Source organism: Tamandua tetradactyla, chromosome 11 (assembly GCF_023851605.1).
Source record: "Tamandua tetradactyla isolate mTamTet1 chromosome 11, mTamTet1.pri, whole genome shotgun sequence".
NCBI lineage: Eukaryota > Metazoa > Chordata > Mammalia > Pilosa > Myrmecophagidae > Tamandua > Tamandua tetradactyla.
The window spans coordinates 99,130,952-99,139,284 of NC_135337.1; the positions used below are offsets into that span (position 1 = coordinate 99,130,952).

The following is an 8,333-nucleotide window of genomic DNA, read 5'->3' on the forward strand; positions in this document are numbered from 1 at the left end:
TGGAAACCTTATGTCTGATAAATCTTTTATCCAGGGTATGGACAGACAAGTAAAAAAATATGGATAAAAATAAATGAATAATAAGGAAGATAAGGGGTAAAATAATTAGGGTAGATGGAAATACTAGTGGTCAAGAGAGGGAGAGATAAGGGGTATGAGATGTATGAGTTTTACTTTTTCTTTTTCTGGAGAGATGTAAATGTTCTAAAAATTGATTATGGTGATGAATACAAAGCTATGTGATGATACTGTGAGCCATTTATTTTATACCTGCATGGAATGCATATGTGTGAAGATTTTTAAATAAAGATTTTTTTAAAAGTCAAAGTGAATAGAAGCAATAAATGAAATATTATTGTATGTTGCACTATGAATTCTTGCCACAAAAAAGAGCTCATCCTGAAAAATAGTAAACTTGTATCTGAGTTATTTCCAAGGGAAAATTTAAGCATGTTTAGACAGTCTAAATCAGTTTAAAATTCCCTGCTGGCAAGAAGTTATTTCCCTACATGTTCAGGCTTACTGTACAATAGTTTAAGTACCAGGAAAACTGGTTATTTCAGAGCATTTCAATGTCACTTACCGCTATGTTCTCTGGATTATTTTCTAAATTAATTTGAAAAAAATGGCTAGTTAATAAAAGTACAAACTTTTAAAAAAAATACCAGAAGTAATTGATTTGGGTTAGCTGACATAGCAGTTCCTCAGGATTTAACATTTAATGAAGGGATGCTGCTCGCAAAACCATTTTATACATGAGTTACCTCAAATATTTAAACTACCACTCAGAGTTAACTCAGTACATACATTGGTGAATAACTGGGTTTATCAACTATGCAAGGTAAGCCAAGGGACAACAGTAGTACCAGGCAAATAAGTCATGAATGAAAACCCTTTTCTTTATATTTCCAGGCCTATTCATTCAATAGAACAATATTGAATTGACAATGAATTTACAGGTTTGAGGGCCTCTGTTAATTCCTTAACAATGGGCTTGAACTACTGTTTTATCCCCTCCTTCTCATCAACTACATATACTCATCACTGTAAACAGAGCTCGCAGTCATCCACACACTAAGCTGTAACTGAAGTGCCAGGGTACACTTGCAGCAGGAGTATCCTCCTTAATGTATCTTTTCCATTTAAAGGAGACTATTCTCCTAGTGCCTGAATAGTTTAGAAAATGTGACTGATGATTTAAGTCACCGTTACTCATAGAGCCATTCCAATGCCTTTGCAGAGGCTGTAAACTAAGATTGCATTAATAAACACCTATAAAACTCCTTTTCCCTTTACACAAGCTTTCTTGGCCAAAAATTCAATACAGTAAAACGCTATCCAAAATGAAGAGTCCAGCCCCAAATCGCAGGTGGGGATATGATGCCATTTTCATAAAACTTTAAATCCTTATATGATGTCAATAGGCTGACAGCCGAACACAGGAGCCTTCCAAAATTTGATTAAGAACTTAAGGGTAAAAAGTGGTTTCTAGAGTTCCATCTCTTCTTCTGTGCAAGTATTTGCCTCCAAGCTACTGTAAAGCATCTCCACTTGCTGAGGTTCCAAGAACAGTTCAGTTCCCTGAGGGAAGGCATTGCCAGCAGGTACATGCTTTCTTTGGAATTTTCCTGTATAATTCTTAGTATTAGAGGGTTGCTTTGGCTTATCAGAAAGGAGTTTAGGGAGAGGTTTCTAGAGCACAGGCTCCATGGAAGAATGACTCACAGACTCAACCACTATCTTTTTGAAAACTTTAGCAAACTCGCTCTTCAGTCTGTTTTCATGCTATCAGAAAAGACAAGACTGGGGAGATGATCAATATGTCTGTTTGCTTCAACTTCATCCCCATCAGTTTCCATGTGCTCAATCTCCTGAAGGCTCCTCAGGGAAAACTCACACTGCAGTTCTCCTGTGTCTGAGCCATTTCTTCACAAATGACAGCTAAAATGCCAGATGCTGAAATTCCCCTGATGCATGGATTTACTCCACGACGTTCTGTATCTTCATGGGTGGAAAGAATTCAGTCATCAGGACCAGGGCAAAACCCTGCTTCTGTCAACCTTTTCTTTCTAACCAGAAAAACATCCTCATCATCCTCTCACTTGTGTTTCTTTTGGTAGTGAACTGAAACACATCCACACTCCCTCTCAGGCTGCTCTTGGTGACTCAGGACCCAGCCATGGGGCCGGATGGGCTCTGTCCACTGCAGGTGACAAGACCCTCCCAGGAAGGCCCAAGGTGCTGCTAGAAGTCCAAGCTGCCACTTAGGAACAGCCCTCAAGGGCCATCTGAACAAGGCCATAGCTTGGGAGAAGACAAGGCTGCCCCTGCCACCCCAACTGCCCATGTCCACAGGCTCCAGGCTGTGACCACAGCCCATCCTTATCTTGTATAACAGTTTTTCTGTTGACCCTATTTTAACTAATATTAGTATAACCATTCCAGGTTTGTTTTGGTTACTTCTTTTATGATATAAATTTTTCGACCTTTTCATCCTGAAACTGCATGCATCTCTGTTTTTTTTTTCTTTTTCTTTTCCTTTATATTTATTTATTTAATTTTAAAGTTCATCCTTTATAGACAGCATCTAGTTAGATTATACCATTTAATCCATTCACCCAATCTCTCTGCCTTATGACTGGGGATTTTAATCTGTTTATATTTAAAGTCACTGCTGATAATGCAGGACTTTCTTCCACAATTCTGCAACCTAGTCTTTGCAAGTCTTATACCATTTTTGTCTCTCACTTCTATTAAATCCTACTTGTTAACTTATTTGTAGTTGTACCATATTGAGAGCCTTCTCAATTCTTTCTGGATATATTTTTCATCTATTTTTCTTGTGATTACTATAGGGTTACAGTTTAATATAATAAATATTTAGCAATCATATTTGATTTGATACCATGTCATCTTCAACAGCTTGCATGTATAATTTTCCTATACCGCCAATGCCCATATAATTTTATATCTTTGTATAAGTGAATGCACTTATATCTTTATACAGTGTATATCCAAAAAACCTGGATTGATTATTACCTTTTTATGAATTTGTATTTAAACTCATGTAAGAAGCAGGATGTAACCACATACTAACAATACAATAGAATAATACTGGCATTTTTAATTACCCTATTGATTATCTTCATATGACATCTACACTTTATTATGTCACTTCAAACTGCTGTGTATTACTCTTTCTTGTCAGTCTCAGTAATTCCCTTTACCATTGCTCATAGGATTGGTTGAGTTTATCTCAGCTTTTACTTATCTGTGACTTTATTAATTTTCCCGTCATTTTTTTCGTGGGGTGTGGTTCAGGATCTGAACCTCCTTCCTATCAGTTTTGAAGAAGAATCTTGCTGGAAATAGAATTCTTGGCTGGCAATTGTTTCCTTCAGCATTGTAATTATTTAGACCCATTCCCTTCTTCTCTCCATGGCTTCTGATGAGAACTCAGGACTCAGTCTAATTGGGACACCCTTATATAAAACTTGTTGTTTGTCTCTTGCAACTTTCAGAGCTTTCTGTTTGTCATTCACATTTGATGGGTAATCAGTATATGACAGTGTATTTTTCTTCATTGTTTATTCTGTTAGGTATTTTCTGAGTTTCTTGGTTGTGCATATATACGTCATTTGGTAATTTTGGGAAGTTCTATGCCATTGTTTTGTTTTTTATTATTGCTCCTGCCCCATTCTCTCTTTCTTCTCTTTCTAGGACTACCCTAATGTGTATACTGGCACGCTTGATGGGGTCCCACAGCTGTCTTAGGCTATTTTTTAATTTTAATCTGCTCCTCAGTCTGATTCATTTCAAGTGTTTTGTCTTCAATTTCACTGATTCTTTCTTCTTCTCTGATATAATTCTTTCCATCAGTCCAGTGATATACTTCAGTTCACAAAGGCAATGATAAACATAATAAAATTTAGAATCTGAAACCATGTGTGCATGTCACAGCTAAATGTTTGAAAGTTGTGTGTGATGTTAGGTTTTCTATCTACTGTTTATTTCTCTTTAAGACAGCAATATATCTGAATGACCATGAAGAAAATGAGGAATAGGTAGACTAATAAAATGTACAAATCAATAACTATATAGTATATTTCTCTTATATTTTGTTTATAAATGTAGGATACTCACATAACTGAATTATATCCAAATTTCTTTATTTTTATAATGAACAGATATTTGCCTTCAAAATTAGTAAGATAACTAGGTCACTAAAAATATATGTGACCAGAGCCTGGAGCCAAGTACTCAGTCTCTTAACCTAACTGTAGTATAAATTTCTGTGGTTAGTAATATGCACAGCAACATTCTATCTGGTATAAATACAGTGATTCACATAATAACTAAAATAACTAGCAGCTATAAAGTTGGGTTTAATGATGATCTACCTTTTCATGTACCCACATAGTATAATTTTTACAAATATTTACACACACACACTTAAACACACACATACATACACACATATTGGAGACCAAAAGAAATTCAGTGAGGTATGACCAAGTCAACATTAACACACATTAAGAGAACTCAGAACTCATAAAAGAAAGTCTGCAATTCTTCAAGATTTAATAATGATAGGTAAACTTTTAGAAATTAATTTAAAAATGCTTCAATAATACCATATTAATAGATATAAAAAAACTTCAGATATATGGCACTCAACATTGAAACTTAGCAAATTTTATAGAATAGGAGAAAAATAACAAAGCTGCAAGGTATTTAGTCCATGTTGCAGGAATGAAATTTTGTACATATTGTTTAATTTCTCCCTCACCCTCATAGCAACTCTCACAGCCAGTACATGCTACAGCTAAGATACAATTACTGGTCCCCTTTCATTTGAAAGACCCCTTCAAAACATACATTGCATCCAATTATTTCATGGCTTTACTCAGCAATCACCACTATCCCCAAATGATTAAATAAAACAAAGCATGATCCTTTAAGTATGTGGACATTTTAAAAAATATTTTTGAAAACAAGAGAAAAAGACTATTAACCAAAGAGACTTCCATTAAGAGTTTATGAAACAAATAACTATTGGCAATGGCTTTTAGATTATATAGCTAGCAAAATAAGGTTAAGAAAATAATTGAATATTTTTCTTCCCATCATTGAAAAGAAAGTGAAGGGGAGTAGAGGAGGAGAATGCATGAAAAGAAGGAATGGACAGCCATCAATGGATCAAGGCAAGCTTTATTAGAGAGTTTGAGAAGGATGGCCTGAGGAGCAGTCAAGCTGACTGAACCAAGATCTGTGCTAAGGGGAGGGAGACTGGCATATTTATAGGGCAGTGTTCATTGAAATTAAGAAAAATAAAACAAAAAAGAAAAGAACAATGCCTTTTGTGGTTACACATCTGTGGTTAACCATTTGGTATGCTTTAGTGATTGTTAGGAACAGGCAGTTGGGGCTGTCCAGTTTGCCAGGGTGGGTGAAGATCAATCAGCCATGACAGGTTAGGTCAGTTTGTTAGTTCCATCATTCCAGACTCTGGAGGAGTATAAGAAGGGAACGAGGCAATATTGTCATATCTGGCCACTTCCTGCTGACCGGGGGGGCAGGGGCATAATGGGTTGAGGTCTTTGGCAAGCCAGGAGTAGGAACATTGCTTAAATATGATCCGGCATGTGGCTCAGGAGATGGCAGTGATTCATCTGGAAAAAGCTTTTGTAGGAGATTTACAAAGCAGGACAGGAAAGAAAATTAATATAAATTAATATAAGACATATGAGGGGAGTTATAAGGGTTATGAACTAAGAAGGGAGATTGCCTAGGGCCCATAAGGAGCTAGGCAAGGTTTGATCCTTGATTTTAGTAGCTATGTCTCTAAGTCATTGGGCTCCATCTCAGTCTAAGTGGACTGATTAGTATAAAAACAGCACTGCTCTTGAAGTAATGCACAGTTGCCTCCATGAGCAACTATTAAGAGGTTAAGCCCACACTTGTTTTGTAAGACTACAGTAGCCAGGGAATCTACTTATTCCTGTAGAGCTATAAACTGTTTTAAGATAGGAGGCTTGAAGCCAGTTGTTGTGAAAGTTGGTAAAGTGGCATAATGACAAACCAAGTTCTGCTGTTTCCATACTTACCCCAGAGAAGACACAAGGCATGGCTAGTAGGGGGTTAACTGTATGGCTACTTTGATTTTGGGGGTGTGTTTTGGACCAGGTTTGTCGGAATAGGAATGTCGGGAGGAATTAGGTTTATTTGGGGTGATAGAAAGGCTAGGGTGCAGGTTCATGTCCAGTTGGTGGGGAGACACAGAAAAAGGCACTTGAACCACACACCCAGAAGAATCCAGATGTATAGGCTGGGAGCAAATTAATGTTGGAAAGTTGGAAGAATTTACCTGCTCCTTGGTGATTCATGGTTTCCTCGGTGTGCCAGAAGGAGATGGAGTGTCCAAGGGCCATGGTTGTAAGGAGCTGAAATTTTGTTAAGGTTGTAATATTTGGAGAGGGGGTTTCTTGTTGCAGCATTAAGGTGTCAAGGTCGACAGAGTACCAAAGGGTTTCATGATGAGAAGTCTCCTACAAGTCTGGGAGAATCTGGTGTGGGGGCAGGAATTTGAGTTTGGCTAAGAGTGATCTTTAAGTATGGCATATTGGGATGATGTCCTCTGCCTTGACAGTAATAGCTTCTGGGTTTGGTCGTTTCATCGACTATGGTGGAGGGTGGGGTGTACATGATCTGGAGGTATGAGTTTCCAGAAATTCTGTTGATCTCTAATGGGAATGGGATGTAGGATGTGGGGGTGGAGAGGTGTAGGGTCATAGTACACTTGGAGAAGCTAGATTTCCTGCTGGGGTTGATTCCAGGAAAAAGGATGGGACACACACAGTGGATCCTGATAGGCAAGAAATATGTAGGTTTGGACAGGACCTCAGATAGGGTATTGTGGATGTCATTCTCAGAAAGGGCACATTGTGGGGAGAATGGACGGGGGTCAGAAGGGAAGGCATGAGAAGGCAGGAGATTAGAGGCTGGAGGCCTGAAGGGTAGGGGGAGAGAGAGGGTAATGTGGCATTGTGATGATGGAATTGATATTTTGGAGCTTATGATGAGAAGCAATTTGAGGATGGTCTGTGTCCCGAATGGCAGAGTTGAAGTGAGGGTCATATCGGTTGGGGAGCCCATGGAGTCTAGAGGCCTGGGGAGTGGGGAGTCAGTCCAAGATTGCTGTCCTGTTTCTGCTGTTTGGAGTGGAAAGATGGCAGCTTCAGATAGGGGTGGGACTTGGAGGGAAGCTCAGATTATTGAGGATATCTCTTCTTAAAATGGGGGCTGGGCAGGTAGAGATGATAATGAATGAGTGAATGAATGTGCGGTCCCCAAAGGAGCAAAGGAGGGAAGGGGCAAAACCCTTCCCCTAATAACTATTACTATTAGGTAATAGTTCTTGATACTCCTTCTACAGGCTGGGTTCCTTTAATTGTGGGCACCTACCATGTATTTAGGAGAGAGAGAAAGACATCCCAGTGTTGACAATAAAGGAAATGATATGGCCAAACTCCTTCCTTACTACCCTGTGCTCCCTGGGATTGTCACACTCAGAGGCAAAGGCAGTGGAGTCCAGGCCCCCTCAATCCAGTAACTGTGGAAAGGGATTTTGGTTCTGTAAGTGGGAGACCTAAGGGATGGTGTGTCCACCCCTGAGATCACTCCAATTTCCAACGTCCTCATTGTCTGCAGCTGAAGCATGGTTTGGAATCAGGTTTAGGGTTTGAGCAAGCTTTTTCCCAGTGCCCCTGGGTGCCACAGCAGAAACAGGGCCCAGGTGGGTCGGCAGGTTTTGTTCTGGGGAGATGGGAGACCAGGGTGTGTGACCATGTTGAAGACCCTGTAGGGCCATGGCTAATGAGGCTTTTCTCTCTCTCCCTCCTTGCCTCCTCATCCCTGTTAAACACCTGGAAGGCTACATGGAGGAGTTCCTATTGTGGTGTATCTGAGCCTTGTTCAAGCTTCTGAAGGTTTCTTCAGATGTTGGGGGCAGATTAGCTGATAAATTGTGCATGTAGGAAGAGGGTGCCTTCTGGTGTACAGAGGTCCAGATGAGTGTATTTTGTTGCACCTTCAGTTAGTCTTGCCATAAAGAGGGAAGGATTTTCTTCACGCTTTTGGGTAGTTTCCCATATTTTTTCTTAATTTACCTGGGAATGGGTGTTCTTGAGCATCCTTTCAAGTAAGCAGACTATCATGAGGTCCTTATTCTGAATTTCTGGGTCCCTGGTTTGGTATGTCCAATCCCGCTCATTGGAGAGGAGTGTCAGATCTGCAACTGGGCTAAGGTTTCTATTTTCACCATAAAACCAGTC

General features: G+C 39.3%; 1 pseudogene; it reads right to left on the bottom strand.

The window, feature by feature from the left end:
* Positions 1-1,488: 1,488 nt before the first annotated feature.
* Positions 1,489-2,380, bottom strand: LOC143649319 (coiled-coil domain-containing protein 117 pseudogene; annotated as a pseudogene).
* Positions 2,381-8,333: the final 5,953 nt, after the last annotated feature.